At 37.7% G+C, this 22,292-nt stretch overlaps 1 protein-coding gene across 6 annotated transcripts in view; it reads left to right on the top strand.

The window, feature by feature from the left end:
• The first annotated feature begins 745 nt into the window (after window positions 1-745).
• Window positions 746-22,292, top strand: part of LOC129778619 (protein Wnt-1-like) — an 89,724-nt gene continuing 68,177 nt past the window's right edge. The window contains exons 1-2 of one of the 6 annotated variants that reach the window (XM_055785640.1): window positions 746-1,016; window positions 2,228-2,587. The gene's annotated coding sequence lies outside the window, so the exon portion shown is untranslated. Of the gene's footprint in view, window positions 1,085-2,099; window positions 2,588-22,292 lie in introns of all 6 variants that reach the window. The other 5 variants (XM_055785635.1, XM_055785638.1, XM_055785637.1 and 2 more) reach the window with 5 other exon arrangements.

Here is a 22,292-nt window from a genome sequence, read left to right as displayed (position 1 = left end):
TGGAAAAATAATTTCAGTGTAACTTATTGAAAAGATTAAAAATTTAGGAACTTACGAAAAATCGCTCCAAAAACGAACAGGTAAACAAATTTAAGTAGAAAAATCCCTTAAGAATGAATTGGTATTTTCTCTAAAAACATAAAATTGCAACATTGCTACCTGGCATTGGCCGAAAACTTTTCTCTGTTGCTCTTCATTGTCTACTTCATATTATCATATTTTAAGATATTCATTTGATTATGATGTCAACGCATTGTCAACCAAACATTTGTTTTACTGAACCAGATTGATATAATCAACCAACATGTTGCAGAGGGGTAACTTATCCGCAAAGTTCATGCTTACGTTTATGAATGATTGGTTGATCTTGCCGACTTCTCTGCCTGCTTCGCCATCGTTCCACTTATGTTGTGGGAAAGGAAATGAAATCAAACATAGTGTAAGCATTTCTCTCCAAGGTAAGCAACCAATAAAATCCACTCTCTTGGCTCTCCCGTTTTCTCAATGCATTCCCAAAGCGGTAGGATGCACGCGTCCAAACCCATATCAATTCGTTCGTGAGCCTGTGCATAGATTCTCTCCCTCTCTGGGACGGAATCACTCCTCGTTGGGAACCATGCCTATTACAAATCTCTGCTGCACCATTGCCACCCATCCCATGATTCGATATGCCAACCACCCAGCGAATACAAACCGACCACCGCTTTGAGAGCTCCGATCTGGAGAGTGTGACATAGGCAACGAATCAGTTCATTCCTAACTTCCGAGCGGTTTGGGCGCTTTCTCGAGTCTGTGTGTGCTTCCCCACGACGACGATGCAGAATTCAATTGATCTTCAGATCTCCTGATGTTGAAGTCATTTGTTTTGGAAGCAATTTCATAAATGCCCAATTGTTTGTACCAGTTCTTTATTGGGGATGCAGCTCTTCCACAATTAATGACGTTGTGTGCTGTGTTTAAATAAAAAAAATCTTTGTAAACAGTGACGAAAAATTTCGCGTGGTATTATAGCGAGTGTAAAGTGAGTTCAGTGACAAGCGTTTGTAGCCTAAACCATTCGGCTGGTTTTGTGGTATCTAAAAGAGTAATTGTCTGCCCAGAATCAGAGAGTGAACAAATTGAATGCTTCACACCGATCATCGCTTAAGTTAACGATCTGTTGGAAGCAGTGAACGTAAAGCATCAGCAAGAGAGAAGCAGCGGCGTGCAGAAACAGAATAAAACAATATAAAAGATTTGTGTAGAAACAGAGAAGCAAAAAAAAACAAGAATCGAAGAAACCGGCAACAACAAGAAAATCAAAGTGTATGCGAAATTCAGTAGCCATCAGAAGAGATGTTTGCCAGACGTTTTGGCTGAAAGGAAGATTAGCAATGTGCCGAATTGTGCAATTCATCAAAATCAGTTCGAGCTGCGATCGAATAAACAAACAGTACCGCTAGCCGGCTAATAAATACTGCCACGCGGTTGCAGCTTCCAAAGCTGAAATATACCGATCGAAGATCGGACGCATGCCTCGTAGACATTGCAAATAAATATCAGATTGGGGAATGACACTTGATTCGATGTTGGTTTATCTGAAAAAGGGACATAAAACATGAACTGCAGAACGGCTTAATTTGGGTTAGGATTGTGAATGGTTTATTTACAGACGGATCAATGGTGAACGCGTGTATCTGACTGTTGAGCTGCTAATCCTGTTTGTTTTCAGACATAGTCTTGCTTGTGTTCCGTTTGTGAATCGAAGCAACAATCGGCCCGCCAATCTGTTACTATTGGCCGTTTTCCATGTGGTGATCCTTGACGGGTACTCTGTCATCCTCCTAATCGAGATGATCTTATTGCTTGCGATCGTCTTTTTATAGATCTGATCAAGTTTCACACACTCGCTTAGACATTAGAGTTATTCACTCATTTGTTTGATTCATTGCCAGTGTGATCCTGCGTTCCATATTTCGCTTACATAGTAGATAAAAATAATAATACAGTTTATTTCCATTTAGATCTCTGGAAGGGTTTTCGAACTCTAAACTGTTTACGTTTTTTTTTAATGAAATATTCTTTGTGTAGTTGAATGATTCTCAATTTTCATTACATAGCATCCTTCCAAATCCTCAATATAATAGTCATTGAATGTGGAAGATGAATATTGAAAACAATATTTTCATGGATACATTTATCAGATTCGTGATAACGGACAGAACCTTTAATCTCTCTATCTGACCAGGGACAAAAGGAACCCCGTAGTGCATAATCCCTAGCTGACAAATTGGAATCAAGTACTTTGTCGTTCGTGAAAGGTTAAAAAAGTGAACAGCATCCATCCATGGGAAGAAAGAGTGCGTGACAACAGTATGTGAAATCAAAACCATTTCAAGCGAGCAAACGAGTGTTTATGGACCCACCGAGCACCAAACATCTAGGTGTATTACTTCGACGATTTTCAAACATTGAAAAGAAAACTCCATTCGGACTTGAAGTTCCGATCCGACGATTAACTGTGAATCCGTTTTGTACAGCAAGCTGCCGGCAGCAACGCGGGAAAGGAACAAAAAGTTCGTTAAACAACACCGGTATCTCCAAAAAGGTTTGTGTTAATTAATAGTATTTAAATTTTCTCAATTTCCTCTGACGCCTGGCTTCTGTGGGAAAGGAGAACAAGCGTGTGTGTGTGTGTGTGTGTGCATGTATGTATGTATAGGCAACCAGCCCGAAGCATTTCTTCTCAGCATAATCCCATCGGCTAAGCGACAAAAGGAGGCCGCTGCTCAATGCTCGAGAGCTAGGCTTTTACCTAGCCTATCTCGGGCCAAGTGGCGGCGGCGGCGACGTTCGTCCATCCATCGGTACATTTCAAACCCAACAAACAATTATTTACATTGACATTATTCCTAACGTAATGCACAATTCGTGTATTTCTCCAAATGTGTTGTTTATTTTTCTGGATTCGATCCGACGGTGACTTTAATGATTGTGGTAAAACACATTAAAATGTTTATGTTGATGATCTACTCTGAGTTGTGTGGCATTCATATTCGAAATATACAGAAGTGGAGGGATATTGGCTTTCCAATTTGTTTAGTCTGAACCAATCATAGGAGAACTTTCACTAATTATTTCGAGAATATATAGAGTGCGGTTTATCCGTGATCATGAGGACTTGTTTATTTATTGGGAGACATAATATGTTCTCTTTTGTTTTTGTTAAAAATTGATGCTTAATTAAGAAAAAAAAAAAAGACGGTGGGAGAGACGAAGACCTACACAGTGTATTATGTTGTTTCTTATTCATATTTCAGTGTAGATGTAATGTAATTAATGTATATGTACACAGCGGCGCAAACAATTCACAAAGCAGTGAAGCTCTAAAATTTGTAAATCAACTCTCATCCTCAGCATTAACATGGACTGTTGATTGCTCGCTGTCTAGAGCAGGGGTTCTCAGGCTCTTTTGGGCAAGAGACCCCTTTTCCAGAATTAAGTCATACCTTAGACCCCCATAGCCAAATTTCTTTGGAAATCCTATCTTTAGTTTTTTTCTTACTGAATAACTATCAATTTGAAAAAATTGCATTGCATTGGTTAAATGAATAAAGTCGACATTATTTTTTCACGCGAAAGCTCACGAGTTCAATTCACACTTCCGACATTCTTCCAAAAAATGTAAGTAATGTGACAAATCAGCTAAAAATGCTGAAAGTTTTCTCTACTGCTCAAATTTTGTTTTGAACGTTTTGTCAGAAGAACCGACATTATTGATATTGTTTCAGCTGAAACCCAAATTAAAAAAAGCTGATCTTGTTATGCAAGAGACTCTTGGTAGTCAGCGAACTCCAGCGTGTAGAAGTAACCGAGTAAATACTTCGTCGTTTTTCTCACATAGCTGAGCGAGCCTGTCTGCGAATCGAGTGTTCCAAGAATAGCGTCGAAGGTTTTCGATAGCACTCATAACATATAGTAAAGATTGATGCGATCTAGGGCTCAGATTTTTTGCCACTAAATGCTGTCTATGAATCACACAGTGAATGGCCAGTACCTTACGCGGTTGTAACTTTGAGTGAGCTGTAAAACCCCTATGACGACCAACCATTGATAGAGAGAGCACCATCAGTATGAATGTTCTTCCATGGAATAGGTTTTTCGGTAAAAAATCGATCGATTCTCCTCTGGTATCAGTCTTCATCAGGGCTTGGAAATATTGAACTTGTTAAGAAATATTGAATATATATGTTTATCAGCGTAACGCGTTTATTTCGTTTTTCGACACTGCTGTCATTCATTCGACGTCAAACAAATCTACATATGCGTTCATTCAGATTCATTCTGTTCTATCTGAGCTTTCTTAAAAGTTTGAATCATGAGACTTCATTCACATTTATTCATTGCTATTGAATTGTCATGTTGTGACTGTTCATTTTCAATATCACGATAAATGTGTGATTTTCTCATTGAGACAGTGACTTGCTTATTTAGTTATTTCTGAAATTACTCCGGAATGGCATCGCAAATCGGTGGTTCAAGCCGAAATGTCAACAAAAGAGCAAGATCTGCACGCACATTCAAAAAAATTGCTAAGGATTACCTAGGAAGCATTCTGCAAAATCGAACCGACTAGCGAACTTCGTTAATTTCATCCGCCATTCTAATAGCACAGTTTCACCTGTCTGCGAGAAAAAACTCGAATTATTCCCAATGCGGTCGTGTCTCGAACAACATTTTTTATTTATTTTTTTATTTTTTTACTACCCGATCTTGCATCTCTGGTTTTTTTAACCTGATTTTTGAAACTGTTTAGTTTTCATCATAGAACTAAATAAACCTATACAGTTTTGATTCATATTCCGAACAGACTCAAATTCCGAACACTTCATTTTAAATACTAAATTTACTGATCATCAATGTTATAAATAATTGAATAATGAAAACCTCGACATTGTTAGGATATACACTTCCATATAACAACATTTATAAGTATCAAAACAACATTGATGCTCGGTAAATTTAGTTTTTAAAATTAAGTGTTCGGAATTTGAGTCAAAACGGTACTTTTTTACTTCGGAATTGGAGTCTTTCGAAGCATTTCCGACAATTGAAATTCATAGTCATATTCCTATTCACTATGTAAAATGACACCATTTTAATTGAGAAGGAAAACTTGCTTGCTTGAACAATTTAAAAACGCATCTTCCTCGGCCTACACTGTCGATGCCTTCACACTCCTCAGCGCTTTCCTCATTTGTTGTCACTATTAAGATAATGTATTTCTGTACTTCCTTATCTTTCTCGATGAATTTTACCGTTTCGTCAGTGTCCGAGAACGATGTTGACATTGAATGAACCGGTATATTAATATCAATGAATGACAAAACTAGGGATATTTCCTTTTGTTCACATTCCGTGAACGCAGAGCAGAACGGAAAAGAGAATGAACGAAACTTAATGTATCAACTGTGAGTGGCTTGCTGGGGTTGTGAGGTTTGGAGTTGGTTCATTTCCAAGTATTCCGATTGCAAAGATATAATGATCGAATGCGGTCTGCTGATTTCAGCTGAAATGATTGATGTGAAAAAGATACTTCCAAGCACTGGTCTTCATATATGTAGCAAAAATCATTTCTTGGCACATATTTTCATCTTTAATATATCGAACATACCCTAACAACAGACCTTCATTGCTGGGTAATGCAGACTCGTCCAGATGGAGAGAAAATCTGTTGGTCTATAATAAATTGAATAACATTTTTCCCTTTTTTTTCCAACGTATTTCAGAACGCATATGAAATTGTAACCTAAGGGTAACAAGCTTCAGTAAAATATTAGGAGCATGTTTGGACATGAATTTGATGATGGATTCCTTCGTGTTAAATCGCGTATATGTTTAGTTTTTGAAATGTACAGCAATAATATTTTCTACTAAAATATTAGTCATTCTCAGGGTTGCCACATATACAGAATATTCTGTATTCTACACATTTTTTGCCAAATTTCAGATACAGAATCTGTATATACAGAATTACAGATTTCCCGCAAAGATACAGAATTTAAAGATATTTTTTTCAAATTCAAATTTAAATGTTAAATTAATTACAGTTCATTTTCACTGTCTATCTTCTTACTAATAATGTTTTTTTTATCGTTCAGTCATGAAGCTATGTATCTTGATTTATAAAAATGTTGAGCCATATTAAAGGTTACCTCACTTCTCCATTCCTGCTGAAGATGTTTTTGGGGCACTTTTTGTTAGTTCCACATTCATCAGCGTGTGTGGAGTAAATATTCTCGCTTCACAATGCCAACAAAACCAAATTCTGAAATCGGTTGGCTTCCACAATGATGGACTCTGTTTTGAAATCAAAGAACTATGTATCGGCTCAAGGAGGGGCGTCAAAGATGAAATTGAAGGAAAATTTAAGAAACGCGCAAAGTTCAACAAAACCATGTATAAATATCATACAATTTATTATGAGAAAACTTTTTTTATGTTTTATTTTGTTGTATTGACACGACATAAGCAAACCATGAATAAAAACAATAAATTCAAAATTTAAGCAAACCTTCCTTTCCATTTTTTCCGTTAGTTTTTCGATTATTTTCTAAATAATAAAAATATACAGTTTTTTTCAGAAAATTTTACAGGATAAAATGTGGCAATCCTGGTCATTCTAATAATAGAGTGGTTCACGTAACACAACTTATGAAGCATCTCAAATATATCAAATAAGGACTTGTGTTATTTTATAAGGGTCGATATTCAGACCTAGAGCAACACGGAAACGCTGAACTTATTGAATTTCCAAGAAGTTTTTTTAAACTTTTTAAAGCTAGCGGTGAAGTTTTGCACGATTTTTTTTATGCGATCCCTATCCCCCGCACAAAAAAGGTTTGCCTGTACTGTACAGTTTTCTATGTGTATATTCTGAAGCCAACAACTTTGCATGCCCGTTCAGCCCGATAGCAACCCCTAAGCTGAAGAATTGCCGCAACGGGGGAATATTTAATATATATTATAAAGTATTTTTTTTACCGTTTTGTCTCAAATTCCGAACACCTAAGCTCTGTTGACCATTAAATAGTATCTCATCACTCAAAATGGTACTGTTTCGCGAGAGTAATTTGATTTTTGAATGTAATTCGATTCAAATTCCGAAAACAACAAATGTGCACAGGATCTGCGCGAATCAACGAATGATTTTTATTCTGCAGTTTATTATTGGGAATTGAACATGGATCTGGAAAAGTTTCATAATCAATGGCTTCGGCGATTCATGGGAGCAGGCTGCACTTTAGAAATCCATTGATCAGTATTTGGTCTATATTTTCCATTACTCTAAAGCTTTGTTTCTGAAATCGTTGCATCTCCATTTTCAAAACACCGCTTAACGAGTGTGGCATCAGACGCAGCTTTCATTGGTTTGAAAAATGAAACTTCTAGTAGTTGAATGAAATAAGAAATAAGTGGAGTCACATACTATCATGCCGGAGGTTAGCATTCGATTCTCGTTCTGGGCGGGAGATTCTTCGTCAAAGAAATATCTTCTGACTTGCACTGTGGTCACGCTTGCACTGTGTTCTAAAGCTTGTCGCTCAGAATACATTCAAGGTGTGTTATTTAGCATAGAAATCTCAACTAAGTATCTATAAAAAGTACGCAAGAAATACTACGTTGAAACGACGAAAGTTCCACTGGAAACGTTAAGAGCCATTCAAGGTCATGTCTTTTAGCCAGGTCACAATCTCTTGATTTTCAGTGGATGACAAAACAGTGGATTTTCCATTTTCGTAGAGGTGCCTCTACGATTAACGGAGTTTTCCTATTGCTCAACATAGTTGCCACATTTAAATCTGTACCAGAGGGGTTAAAAATCTTTCTCATCTGTACTTTTTCTTCCAAGAATCTGTACCAAAAATTTGTACCATCGAAAATATTCGTTGTAAATAAATATAATTGTTTGAGTGTCACACAAGCATATAACTGGTATAATTCGGTGATGTAAACAGAGTGCAATTGTCGGATATAATACAGGAAGATTGAAGATTACTTTTACACACCTATTTTGCAGCGTTTTTACTTTTTTAAGTTTTGATTTTGTAGCATGACCCCAGACAATAATTAAATATTGAAGGATGGAATGAATACTTCTTCTTGAATGGCGTTAACGTTCCCTGTGGAACTTTTGCCGTCTCAATGTATGCATTAACTAGCGTCATTTATTAATACTTAGTTGAGATTTCTTAAGCCAAATAACACGCTTTGAATGTATTCTGGGGGGCAAGCTCTTGAATATGCGTGACCACAGTGCAAATCGAAGGAAATTTCTTTGACGAAAAATCCCTCGGCCAGAACGGGAATCGAGCCCGAACACCCGGCATGATAATGTGAGACGCTAACCACTCGGCCACTGGTGCACTAAAATGGAATGAATACACGCATAACAGATTTTTTTTCTTTCTTTGTTAAAGGCTGGTTCATCTCTAATCATAATAGAATTGCAACAATGCTTTTTTCGGTACGAAACAACGCACTCTTTTTATTAGTCCTCTAGCAAACCCGGCGAACTTCGTCTCGCCCAAAATTTGTTTTTTGTTATCAATACCTTCAAACATTCACGTTTTCTCATTAAGCGCATGTTCATGAGTCCAATCGCAGAACTGTTCATTGATTGATCTTCTAATCTACCCCGTTCCATTTACCTTTTACTATAAAATTTCTAGTACTTCTACCAAAACTCATCATTATGATATCAGATTATTTTCGGACACAATTCTCGTCCAAGATTTTTCAACCACTTGCAAATACGCATGTTTCTCCGATACATGGAATAAATGTTTGCTACAGAAAATATGATAGAACCCTCCCCTCTTCTCCCCCTAGAGAGGGGGGAGGAGTCGTAGTGTACAGCAGCAGTATGCATTTTCGAATATTTCACGGCATAATTTTAATTATATCAAATTGGTTATATCTCGAGAACGGTTAGCTCTAGGATAAAACGGTATACGGGTAACTTCGATATCTATACAGGGTAACTTCGATATAACGTACATTTCTCTTTCAAAATTGTACGTTCTATCGAAGCATAATAAAGAACTCAGAAATCTAGTTTATATTACTTTATTGCGTTTCTGTTTGGGTAAGGTTGATAAGCAAATTCAACTAGAAGACGAAAATAGCGTTTCTCATGATGTTTCCCTTCGTGCTGTTGATTGAAGTTTGATTCATTTAGAATCCGGAATCACAAAACCAGTTGTATTTCGGGATTGATTAAAGGTACAAAACATGTTTTAGTATCATGCCTATACACTTTGAAAATGTGTACGTTATGGTTCGACACTCCTCACCCTTCTCTAATGGGAGGCTACCATACAAATGGAACACAAATTTCTGCATAATTAAATTTGAAAAATCATATCTTAAAAACGAAATAAAAAATAGCATCTCTGATATAAAGATATTTCGTGTAAAAATCCTCAGCACTCAAGAAAAATATAAAAAAATACAACGCCTTCTAGTCCAAACCCATGAAAAAAACAACAAAAAACGACTACAATTAATAATTACGGAAACAAAATCCATTTTTGTTGCTGGTTCAATATTTTTCAATAAAAGGCTAGGCTCATTTGCTTCAATTTGATATGTGGATAATCTAAAACGGTTTAGTGGTTCAAAAGTTATGAATTAAAAAAAATCATTTTTGGGAAAAAGTGGAAATAATTGATTTATCGGACCACCCTAAAATGGAAATGGTCACCCTAACGAAAAAAAAATACGGATGTGACATTCGGGTATCTGTCGCATTCGGGTATGTGTTACGTTCGGGTGAGTGGGGAGTTTCCATGTTCGAGTGATTAGCACACATATCATGTTGGAAGCTCCAGGTCCAATTATCAATCGGGTCGAAGCAATAATGAAGGGTTTCAGTTTGTGATAAATGGTATACACGTATCGAAATTGAATTCTGTCATGTACAGAGACCAATGACTATGAGTTAAAGATTCTCCAAGCAATACAAATAAACAATTGTGTTATGATCGCTGTGTTAAGAGTGCTGGAGTAAGAGTTCAACATGCGGCCTGTTTCTAATAAGTAACGAAAATATCAGATAAAAAACACTATAGACATATAGGTTTTAGAGAAGGATATTAGAAGAACAATGTCCTATTTTTGCTTCTTATTCCGTGGTGCGTTTACCACTAAATCTATAACTTCATATACAGGGGATAGACATGAAAGAGACTAGCAAAATTTTGCCAATTAGTCGTATCACGTCCTCCATATTCTCCAGACATGGCTCCCTCGGACTACTATTTATTCTTCAATTTGAAGAAAAGACTCGCGGAAAAAAATGTTCAAACGAGGAGGTGATTGCAGAAACGAATGGCGATTTAAACAATTAAATAGTGTTTATTTTTTTCACGAAACCACCCTCGTATTTCGGTTGTTTGTTAACCTTAAGCTAAATAAATTTCCAGTCAGATGTAACCAACTACATTTAAATAAGTATTTTGTTCGAAATATTATGACTATTTGATCATCAACAATATTTAGCTAGTCTCATATTAACCACGATATAAAAGATCGTTTACTTTGTTACATCCATACAAAATCTTAGTTTTTTCTAACACACTCTGCAGCACTGCCTCCATCTGGTCGTTAGCATAGAATATGATTCATTCAGCACAGGTAAGCATGTTCTTTTGGAATAGACAATGAGTCATCGTATCAGAACTGTTGTAGGAGTAACAGCATAACAATAATCAATAAACATTGTTGCTTGGGTTGCCCAAACACTGTCTTGAGTGAAGTTGTGCTTCAAGAGCGCAAATATCCTTCACAATGACTTTTGTGCTATAGTTGAAACACGGTGAGCCTCTTCTGATAATTATGGTAGTGCTCAGACAGCACCTCATGTTATCTCGTTACGAGGGAACCAAGCTAAAACTCATGAATGTAATATCTTCTCCCACGTTTACGATGCATTATTTTTCACGCTCCGTCGCACGTTTAATTATGATATGCAATTGTATTACCTCGAATCTCCACGCCCTGGAAATGGTTTGAATTCTTGCGTACATCCCATTTGCCAGCCGGTTCTTAAACGGCGCGTTTCGATATAGGGTTGAAGTGGTCATCAGCACATTTATGTTTGGAAAATATTTATTGCTCCATTTGTTCACAGTAAATTAAACTACGTATCATGTATTCCCGATGCAGTTTTGTTAATGCTGTTAGAACAGGCTGCTATCTTATTAATGAAGGGTGATGAGGTGAACTGTGTGCAGACAGTGATATTCACGAACAATGCCGTGTAACTAGGAAACTGTTTATACAATTTTGCTGTCAATTGAATCTTATTTGTTCCTGTTATCGAATTTTTCAAAATCATTAGGCAGAGTTTTTGATACATTGGTTTTACCTTAACCAACTTCTGTTACCTAAATTTAGCACTTAGTTTATATGATTTGACACCACTAGACCACTTTTTGCGTGGTTACTTGAAGCCTTTCGTCTTTACGGATAAACCGGCAATGATTGAAAATTTACACACTTATGAGACACCAGCTGAAATACTCGAAAAAGTAGGTGCAAAATTTGACTTTTTGCATGGGTCATCTCAAGCGCGGTCACGACCAATATTTGTATGAAATTATATATAAAAAAAAAAGAATAGCAGACACTAATGTTTTTGTTCAAATAAAACGTTCATACACTTTTACTGTGTTTTATTCAAAAATGAACAACGAACTTTTTAAGAAATCACCCCCTTATTAACAGTGCATACTTCCCTCAATTTCAGTAATGCAACCCAATACCTGAACCAACAATACACATCGAACCCGTCGAACGTCGTCAATTGACGTAACAACATTCTTCTAACAGTTGTCAGAAAAATGTGTTGAAATTTATACCCAAACTTTTCCACCAGAAGCAAAATTATTACCCAACTTTTGTTTGTTTCGAGTTTTATTTTTACGACGTCTGGCTTGTTCGAAAAAGTTCCTGTTTGAAGATTATGATGCTGCTTCTCAGAAATAAACAGATCGGGACGGTGTTCGGTAGCCGAACCTGAGGGCAACACATAACATATCGAATGCCACTGGAAGGGGAGGGGAAAAAAGCGCAGAACAAATGCAATTAGGTAATTTTCACGCTCTGCGCGTGGCGCAGATTTTTGGATAACCCATCGCAAAAAGAAATTCTTTCAATGCGATTGTATTTTTTTTATAAATCTTGCATAATTTATAGGCTTTTGTACCAATTGGTGCGGGTTTTTAGATGATTTAGTTGAGTTAATGGACTAAGTGCATACTTCTTGTATGGAGTAATTAAAATGAAAATAGCTTTGTTACGTTTCGCCGATACAAATCCGCGATCATAATTTGAAAACTCCAGTCATTTTTCTTCTGCTCGGTGCACAGTTAATTCTACTAATCATTCTCGGTCTCGGTCATGGTTGTAAGGATTAGAAGTAGGCATACATTCGCACAGTGGGAAGCAGGTAGCTGAAAATTGTTAAGAATCGAAGGAAGAAGTAATTGAAATGCGAAATGTGTAATGGAAAAATTGTAAAAAAAAATACAGAGTTGACCTGTCGGGAAAAAGTTGCAGGTGGGGTGGCATCCGAGACACGACCGCTTAGTTGACGTAGGACTACGGCTATTTGTTTCACATTGATATTGGATATATCTTAAAAATTACATTATTTAAACTTTTCATAATAAGATGATCTTGAAGAGGGTTATCTAGTTTGATTGTTGGGTACTGATTGTTCACTCCATCAATGGTGCAATACAGTCATTATGGCAGAAGCATGGTGAATGGTCGTTGGCTGGTGCATATCACGATAAAAGATGCCGAAGTGGAATAGTAAAAATGAAGGTCCCGCCTCATTCCCCTACATAGGTTTGAGTTGGTCGATTATCTAGTTGATAATTAATTAATACATAACCAGTTTTACAAATAAACACGAACTGATTTAATTTGCAGATATGAAATCACCTCTCTGTAATATCGGTATTTCACCTAGGTTCGTCTACTCAAAAGTTTCTTCGGACATGTTTGTAAGAAGTCACAGCAAATCTTTCAGATCAGTCAAATCTCAAGAAGAAACGCTTGCTGTCCCGTCAAGCTATCCCATAGCATCTTCTGAGTTCACTGTAACCTGACTGCCAAAATTGTCAGACTATTAACTCTTCAGATTAATCGAACATTTGACCCGTTGGATGAATTTCAGGTTTTTTTTTCCAAAATATATATTTTTATCAAGGCTCATATGGCGTTAGCCTCACGGAGCCGGGAGTTCAATACTTTGACAATTTTTCTTATTACCTATGTTAGTAATATGTAACCGTTTACTCGCGGTTGGCTCGAGGTTAGTATTACAAGTGTTTTCGTAATTTCAGGTTGTAGCCTATCCCTTCATTCTGACGGTTGTCTGCTTGATCCTTCAGAAATCGCTATTGAGCCTTCTTTACTCGATAACATTCGTTCCCTCGATCTCAAACGAACCCCAATCATAGCTGTGCTCCTTTTTAACGAAACTAACATATCAAATTTCACAATAAGAACAAACTCTGCCAAGGTCCAATCGCTATCACAATTTAGATTTCTCATGGCCACATTATCGCGCGCGTGCTCAAACTTAAAGGGTGTGTCACATCAAATTGCATCACGGAAAAAACGCTGTAGAAATTCGCCCAGTAGACCGATCCTTTTGAAAATTTTAGACAGTAAAATAAAAACTATTAAACAACTTTTGGCATTTTCTTTTTATTCATACTTCGAGCCCAAGCCCGTATGCTCTTACCTTCCTCTTTACCCCGTCCATAAGGTTCTGTACAACGTCAGGTTGTAGTTTTTTTTTGAACAGAAATCCATTTTCTCTTGAAGTCCGCTTCCGATTTGACAAATTTTGGGTTCTTCCGGAGGGCCTGCTTCATAATCGCCCAATATTTCCCTATTGGGCGAAGCTCCGGCGCGTTGGGCGGGTTCATTTCCTTTGGCACGAAGGTGACCCCGTTGGCTTCGTACCACTCCAACACGTCCTTTGAATAGTGGCACGAAGTGAGATCCGGCCAGAAGATGGTCGGACCCTCGTGCTGCTTCAATAGTGGTAGTAAGCGCTTCTGTAGGCACTCCTTAAGGTAAACCTGCCCGTTTACCGTGCCGGTCATCACGAAGGGGGCGCTCCGCTTTCCTCAAGAGCAGATCGCTTGCCACACTATGTACTTTTTGGCAAACTTGGATAGTTTCTGCTTGTGAATCTCCTCCGGAACGCTGAATTTGTCTTCTGCGGAGAAGAACAACAGGCCCGGCAGCTGACGAAAGTCCGCTTTGACGTAGGTTTCGTCGTCCATTACCAGGCAATGCGGCTTCGTCAGCATTTCGGTGTACAGCTTCCGGGCTCGCGTCTTCCCCACCATGTTTTGCCTTTCGTCGCGGTTAGGAGCCTTCTGAACCTTGTATGTACGCAGGCCCTCCCGCTGCTTGGTCTGAAATTGACAAATTCAGCTTATTGGCGACATCCCGGACCGAACTTCTCGGATCACGTCTAAACTGCTTAACTACGCGCTTGTGATCTTTTTCACTGACGGAGCACCCATTTTTGCCGTTCTTCACCTTCCGGTCGATGGTTAGGTTCTCGAAGTATCGTTTTAGTACTCTGCTCACCGTGGATTGGACGATTCCCAGCATCTTACCGATGTCCCGATGTGACAACTCCGGATTCACGAAATGAGTGCACAGTATTAATTCACGACGCTCTTTTTCGTTCGACGACATTTTTCCAAATTTACGAAAAATTGACAGTGAAGCATGGCCAACGTGATCTATACACTCTTATCTGATTATAAGCGAAAGCTGAAGATATAATTCCTAAAAATTAAATTTCTACAGCGTTTTTTCCGTGATGCAATTTGATGTGACACACCCTTTATGTAGACTACTTTCTATTTTTTTTTCTCTTTTTTTTTCTTTAAACATACAAAAAATCCTTCATTATCATTGAGACGAAGATGGCAGTTCATTCTTTCATACACATACACAAACACAATTCGTTAAAAAACAACTTAGTTAATTACAATTTAACCATTTAAATTACATTTTTGATATGTGAAATACACTGTCGTTTAAAATCCACTAATATGGTTGTTCTTTTAATGTGCCTAGGCATCGAATTGAAATAAGTTACACTTTTAAAAAATAGGGAGTTCTGTGACGCTCGACTTAAGAAGTTAGGTGTTCGTGCTTCGTCTGCATTTCTGGTATTATATCTATGAATATCACTTCCTCTTTCAATTCGATCACACAAATATCGAGGCAGCAATCCATTTATAATTTTGAAAACGAACACCATGGTTAAATATACAATCCTTTGCTTCACAGATAGCCATTGAAGCGTGTTCAGCATGAGAGCTGAGGAAGTGAATCTATTGCAATGCAAGATTAAGCGCATTACTTTATTTTGTAAACGTTGTAACCTCAACATTTATGTTTCGTTAGCAAGAAAAAGAATGGATGAACAGAAGTCTATGTGAGGCGATTGATTTATATAATTTAATTTTACTCGAAATTGTCAGCTCTTTTCTTAAACGGCACATGATACCGTATTTTTTTGCAATTTTTTGATGACATTATCTATGTGAGACTTAACAAGCAGTTTGTCATCTATAGTAACACCAAGATACTTTATCTCTCTAACGCGATCAAGTGTCTCACCATTTATCTTTACCGAACACTCGGTTTTATAATATCTCGAAGAAAATATCATGTACTTGGTTTTTCCAACATTTAATTTTAACTGCTTATAATTCAACCAAATACTAAGACAATGCAAATCTCCATTTAACTGCAATGCTGCGGATTCCAATTTTCTAGCTGCTATGAACAGAACTGTATCGAGAGCAAATAAATTTATTTCGCAAAAACGTAAGACTCGTTTCATGTCATTTATGTACATTATTATGAATAAAATAGGCCCCAACACGCTTCCTTGTGGAACACCGAACGTACCAGCCATTGGTTCAGAAATAGAATTAGCAAAAACAGTTCTCTGTATTCGATTACTCAAATAACTTTCAAACCATTTGAATGCCGAACCTTCCAGCACTTTGTCAAAACTATATCGTTTGTCTCACAGTTAGTATCATGGAAATTAATAAATATAGTTTCGTGATCAGTTATTTTCAGTTCATCAACGGTAAATGATTGAACTGTGTCGAAATTTGTATTAACATGATCAATCAGTGTTTTGCTGTACTGGGTAATTCGTGTAGCTTCAAAAACCGTTTGTTTTAATCCGAAATAATTCATTAGGCACTTCAATTGGGAAGAGCTTAGGTCATCAAACAAATTAATATTGAAATCACCAGCGATAATATTATGCTGTCAAAAAAGTCCTGCGGTATTTTTTTTGAATTTTCATTTGTTCATAAAATTGGTTACAATCATCTGTTTTAAGTCAAATTTTCGTCGTTTTGTTCGATTACTTGTTCCCAACGAGATGCCAACTTCATAATACTCCTGTTATAGAAGCTCGCTTCCTTATTGGCAAAAAAACTCGGATAGCCAATTTTCACAGGCCTCTTTTGTGGCTAACTTCTGACTACCTAGCTCATTCGCCATGGACAAAAACAGGTGGTAGGTGCAAGGTCCGGACTATACGGCGGATGCAAAAAACCTCCCATCCGAGCTCCCGGAGCTTCTGGCGCGTCACCAAAGAAGTGTGTGGCCTAGCGTTGTCCTGATGGAAGACAATGCGGCCTCTGTTTATCAAAGATGGCCTCTTCTTCATGAGTGCTACCTTCAAGCGGTCCAGTTGTTGGCAGTACAGGTCCGAATTGAGCGTTTGGCCATAGGGAAGCAGCTCATAATAGATTATTCCTTGACAATCCCACCAAACACACAGCAGAACCTTCCTGGCCGTTAATGAGGGCTTGGCCACCGTCTGAGCGGGCTTCGACCACGACCGTTTGCGCTTCACGTTGTCGAAAGTGACCCACTTTTCATCGCCAGTCACCATCCGCTTCAGAAACGGGTCGATTTTGTTGCGATTCAGCAGCGATTCACATGCGTCGATACGGTCAAAGATGTTTTTTTGCGTCAACGTGTGTGGCACCCATACATCGAGCTTCTTTGTGAATCCAAGCTTCTTCAAATGGTTAGTAACGGTTTGATGACTTATCCCCAGCTCTTGGCCGATGCTACGGCTGCTACTATGCCGGTCTTTCTCGGCTAATTCAGCGATTTTGTCGCAATTTTCGACGACAGGCCTTCCGGAGCGTGGCGTATCTTCCACGACCTCTACACCAGAACGAAAACGTTGAAACCATCGTTGTGCGGTGGAAATGGAAACTGTATCGGGTCCATAAACTGCACAAATTTTATTGGCAGCTTGAGATGCATTTTTGCCTTTGTCATAGTAGTACTGTAAAATATGTCTCTTTATTTTGCTCCATATTTGCGACACTATATTATAGAGCCTTTCCAATATTATAGAGCCTTTCCAACAAGCCTATATTATAGAGCCTTTCCAACAAGCTATAGTATGACTCGATACAATGAATACAACTAGAACTACGCGCTTACAACGACACCTCGCGGAAATACCGCAGGACTTTTTTGACAGCCTAATATTAATTCCACTAAAATTTAAAAAATGCTCTAACCAGTTATCTAAAATTTCAATAAAACGCTGGTCACTAGAACTGGGAGAGTGGTATAATAGTCCGTAATTTCCAATCTGAATGCCTCTCTCGATAACAATACCCAAAAACCAATTGTTATCAATCGCTTCGTTGAACCGAATGTTCAAATATATTGATTCCTGGATATACATAGCAACCCCTCCAGTATGTTTGGAGTTCGACAAGCAAAAAGCAACTCTTTAACCCAAAATATAGTATTGGTCGAAAGCTTCCGCCTCTACTATATGAGTTTCTGTGAGAAATACCAACGATGGACGTTCGTTACCTACAATTACTTTCAATTCACTGAAGTGTGTAGGCAACCCAGCAACATTGAAATACAGAATATTCGAGTTTTTACTTCGAGCACTTGTCGTTGTTTGCTATTGTTCGTAGTAGAACCCAGATTATCCGCGGAATAGTCTGAAAAGCTCACCGCAGACTACAAAAATCGCGGATAACGCAATCAATGACTAAAAATGAGTTGAAAACACAAAAAAAAAGATATTTCAGCATGAAAACTATGTTTCATCAATACATGAATTATTCATCTATCCATCCATATGGTCGTGTATACCAATGGTCAAATAATGTGAAAGTCATGACCAAAACAAAAATCTACTACTTATTGACAAATTCAGGGAAGGTTCATAGAATTACTATGAAACTCGCTTTCGTTGATAAACCGCACTGCGGATCATCCACTCGCGGATAATCGGAGGTCTACTGTATACTGAAAACTGCCCTCTGTGTCCTGTGTTCTGTATAGATAAAATAATGAAAGCAGTATATGGAGGGTGAATGAATAGTTTCTCGGTTGGAATTTTCGCTTCAAACCAATTGAACATGAAAATAAATGAGTCAACGTGAATTTTTGTCGTATAAAACATCCTTGGCTGTAGACAAACACAGAGAAACATAGACAGATGATGATCAATGCGCAAACAAATAATTAATAATATATAAATATCGAAATGAATTGTCTTCATAACTGAAACCATTTCCAGCAATATTCTACCAGCTAGTGTTACATTCACACATATACTATACTATTTATATATTACACTAGCTGACCCGGCAAACTTCGTCCCGCCAAAAATTTGTTTTTTGTTATCAATACCTACAAACATTCACGTTTTCTTACTATGAGCAAGTTCATGGGTCCAATCGCAGAATTGTTCATTGATTTATCTTCTATTCGTTTCCGTTGAATTTATTTTTTACTATAAAATTCCTGGTATTTCTAACAAAACTCATCATTATAATATCAGATTATTTTCAGACACAATTCTCGTTCAGGATTTTTCAACCACTTGTAAATAACATGTTTCTCCTTTACATGGAATAAATGTTTTATACAGAAAATATGATAGAATAAAGACAGCCCTAAATCGGACAATTCCTTCCTCAAGTTCTGCTCTTATCAACACATCTGGCGATCCTTTTTTTGTATAGATAGAAAAAGATATAGGAGTGCGTTTCATCACATTAAAATACATTTCCAGTTTCGAACAAAGATCAATTTCGCTAGCGCAAACATCAAATGGACTAACAACACTTGTCACTATGTAATTGTAGAACATATGGGAATTTGATTTTCCAAATTTTCCCTTTTTCCTTCAGAGTTTTTCGAAAATTTTCAATTGTCATATTTGATTGGAATATTTTTGGTTGAAATATGTGTAATATTTTAATTGGACCCCCTCTCCATTCCAGAGGAGGGAGGGGTGTCATACCATTATAGAAACATTTCTCATACCCAAAAACCCTCACATCCCAAATTGTGCTTGATTAGCTTTAGAGTTATGCAGAAATTTGTGTTTCATTTGTATGGCAGCCCCCCTCCCCCTTAGAGAGGGGGGTGGAGAGACTAACTACCATAGAAACATTTATTGCACCCTAAAACCTCAGTATGCCTAATTTGGTTGCATTTGCTTGAATAATTCTCGAGTAATGCAGAAACTTGTGTTTCATTTGTATGGCGAGCAGTATTCATGGGAATTTAATGACTCGTTGCTTGGTTGTATCAGATGCTCATAATACAGAATTCGTTCCGAATCTCACGAGACTCAGAGTATGACTTTCTTCGAGTGACGACCGATTCTGTGGTTAACTAGTAATGGTTCATTTAGCTTATCTAAAGTTTTTTGCCAATCAACATTGTTATAAATGATCAATTTTCATCACCCTTCACGATTTACTTCAAAACAGGATTTTAATTGCGTTGATGAAGCGAGTCGCAGATGAAGATGCAATCAATTGAAGGTTTTTCGGTCATATTGTGTGGAACCCACACATCGTAATTATTTAAGTAACCATACTTCTCCAGATGCTCATGAACGACGGTTTTAGATATCTGTAGCGAACCTTTTTATTAATTTGTTATGTACCAAGGATCATTCGGCGCCTCGATTTGGTCATCACGAACATTCCGATAAACCTCATATATTTTCTTCAATGAAATTTTCAATAAAAAATACATTTTATTTAAAAAGGGTGTTCTGAAAGTCTTATACATCGATTTGTTTCATTTGCATGTAATTTTCTACGAGAATATAACGGAACCTGTGTCTTCTTTATTAGGCTTTACATAATTCTTCGTGGCTAATATTCTTTTTTATGGTTTCCGTTCCTAGAAAAAAAATAACCGTGGGAATCGAGTGTTCCAAAAACAGGAAGTGGGTTATATCTATGGTATAACCGCAAGGGTGACGTAGGACTATCGTTGATTTATAGATCATTTGTTTGAAGTTGAATCTAAATCCATCCTGAATGAATGAATAAATAAAAATTTGGGTGACTTCAAAAACGAGAGTGTTACGTTGGAGCATCAAGGTTTGATGCATCCAATATTGGATACAAAAAATCTTGTTCTGAAGAATTAGCTTTTCTGCTAACTGCACTTGATTGACAAATCACAAAACCAAATGTATGTGGTCGCAGTATTATATGGATAGAAAACATTAAAATAAACTCGCTTGAATGTAATTTTCAATTCCAAGGGGAACTGGCAGATTATTTTTCAGCAACGATCATTTCTTTCCAGGTTTCCTCTCGATAACCAGCAAACGAAAAGAGTTGCGCACGTGTATGTGTGTGCGTGTGTGGCGGCTGCTTCTATGTCTTCCCGAGGAACCGTATTTCGATGCTGATACTCTCTTGGTCACGAGAGTATCAGCATCGGCATTTCTGCGCTCCCTCACAGTTAAAACAAACTATTTGCATTTCAGGTCAGGTCAGGCCAGGTAATGAATCCCTCGATCCGTCGCCGTTCAGCTCGTTCAGTAACGATGTTGTCTTGTCGATGTCCTCAGGCGTCGTGCACAAATTACGTAACGCTAAAAATCCGAATTCTGAACCACCTCTCCCCCCCCCCTTTCGTAACGCAATTTCCTATCTCTAATAAACAGAAAGTAACGCAACATCTACCCCCTCCCCCCTTATCACGTTACGTAATTTGTGCACGACGCCTCACGAAAAATGAATCGGTTTCACCACCACAATATCATTTCAGTATGCTTTTCGTGCGTGATTGAATCGAGAGAAGGTGTGGTTAACGATGGCAATTTGGAAGGCAAACTAGAGGAGAATGAACTCTCTGAGTATGAAAATTTCGGCGACTGAGCAATAATCGATTGAAAATTATATAATTTTCGCGATACGAAACATTTTCCGTTTTTCATGTTATGCATCCAATATTGGATACGAAAATATCCTACTGATGGGAAAGAATAATCTTCAGAAGCTTTCCAGCTAATTACACTTGATTGAAAAATTACGAAATCAAATGTATTTGGTCGCTGTGTTCGCCATATAATTAGAAAACATTAAAATAAACTCTTTCGCATGGATGTATTCTTCAATTCCCAGGGAACTGGCAGATTATTTTTCAGCAACGATTAGATCTTTCCGGAATTTTCTCGATGCTGTATGGCATCCACACGAAAATTCTCGTTTCAGTTTGGCCTGTAAAAACTTTTCTAAACTCTAATCCATCAAATTTGGAGCCCTGAAAAGGGCCGTTGATTATATGCTAAGCTAATATAGCACCCTCTCCTTGGATTCGATGGGCCAGCTGAATGTCCTTGGGCATGATGTCGTCACATCACGTTTCACGTTTTGCGTGGATAGCACACAAATTTGTATCTTCGAATAAGCCTCCTGCAGCGTCATAACAGCGGAACTTTGGAAGCGCAAGTCGGTTTTGAAGTCCTGAGCAATTCCACGATCCAAAAGCTGCAAAGGTAGCTTGCGGATTAGCAATTCGGTCGACTTCCGATAGCGATGAATTTCACGCAAAGTTCCCAGTCGATAGCGATGTGGTTTCTTCACTTATCCTGCGGCTGGTGCGCTTATCCGAGCTGCTTTCGTGTGCCTTACCACTGAAAGACTAACTTGCTATCTGCTTGGTCCCAAACAAACGAGTCGTCACGGTGCGAGAGTAGAGTAAGAAATGAACGAAAGCAAAGGAAGCGTCATTTTATAAACCATAAAAGTATAGAATCTAAACCCCACCCTTATTATATTCGTTGCTTGCCCTGAGAGAGAAACGAATAACATCGAAGTAAGTATACAGTAATGTATTTGAATCCGGACACTTTGCGTTACATTTAA

Source organism: Toxorhynchites rutilus, chromosome 3 (genome assembly GCF_029784135.1).
Source record: "Toxorhynchites rutilus septentrionalis strain SRP chromosome 3, ASM2978413v1, whole genome shotgun sequence".
NCBI lineage: Eukaryota > Metazoa > Arthropoda > Insecta > Diptera > Culicidae > Toxorhynchites > Toxorhynchites rutilus.
This window is presented reverse-complemented; position numbering and strand designations above follow the sequence as displayed.